This window comes from Scylla paramamosain, chromosome 6, assembly GCF_035594125.1.
Source record: "Scylla paramamosain isolate STU-SP2022 chromosome 6, ASM3559412v1, whole genome shotgun sequence".
Taxonomy (NCBI): Eukaryota; Metazoa; Arthropoda; class Malacostraca; order Decapoda; family Portunidae; genus Scylla; species Scylla paramamosain.
The window spans coordinates 18,147,582-18,148,598 of NC_087156.1; the positions used below are offsets into that span (position 1 = coordinate 18,147,582).

Genomic DNA, 1,017 nt, shown 5'->3' on the forward strand with positions numbered 1-1,017 from the left:
CCTTCACCCTCCTTCCCTCTATCCCTCGTTCTCCCTAAACCTTACTATTTTTTATGATGATGATGATGATCGTCAATAATAATAATAATAATAAAAATATAATAATAATAATAATAATAATAATAATAATAATAATAATAATAATAATAATAATAATAATAATAATAATAATAATAACCACAATTTATCTATGTACCAGGAAAGTGATTTTCTCTCTACATGAAAGCAGTAGTTAATGAATAGTATTATCATCCTTATTATCATGATTATTAATAACATTATCACCAGAGGAAGGTGCGTGTGAAATCTAGCAGAGGAGAATAGCAATGCTGTGCCTTTTCCCATAATGTATTTCAGCACTGAGTGTGTCGCGGCGTCCTCACATACCTTAAAAATTTGGTGCCGTTACTTATGCATTTTTGTTCTGATATAAACATTAAAAATATATTCATGATGATAATTGCCAATAACACCCTGCCACGTGTAGCCCGGATAGCTCAGTCGGTAGAGCATTAGGCTTTTAACCTAAGGGTCCAGGGTTCAAGTCCCTGTTCGGGCGACTTGAATCTTTTAACTTTACCTGTATAATTTCTTTTTTTATTATTTTCGTTGTCTGACATAAACTAGAGAGGAAAACTCTTCTGTAGGTTTTTTTTTTTTTTTCAATGGAAGATTCTCTGTATTAATCAATCAGCGACACTACTACTATGAAACGGGAGTTCTTAACTTTTCAGGTAGGCATAAAAGAACAGGCTTAAATAGTTATCTCTAGCTTCCACTGAACAATGAATATTTCCATTTGGAATTTCTTTAATTTTACCCCTTACTTTTTCCATTAAGCCTCAACAAGTCAAACATCACAAGACAGGAACCCTCAATGAACACGTCAGTAACATCTTTCGAGGAGGGAAGAAAATTAAATGCCTCTCAATAACTCGGTACATTTTTTTGTAACGAATAAGCTTCACCTCAGTTCCATAACAGTGTTCCGGCCGCGTCTCCTACACAACTTACAGC

At 33.7% G+C, this 1,017-nt stretch overlaps 1 non-coding gene across 1 annotated transcript; it reads left to right on the plus strand.

Annotated features, from left to right (window-relative positions):
* The first annotated feature begins 486 nt into the window (after window positions 1-486).
* Trnak-uuu (transfer RNA lysine (anticodon UUU)) lies at window positions 487-559 on the plus strand. Its single transcript has one exon. It is a non-coding gene; the product is annotated as a tRNA-Lys (tRNA).
* The last annotated feature ends 458 nt before the right edge of the window (window positions 560-1,017 follow it).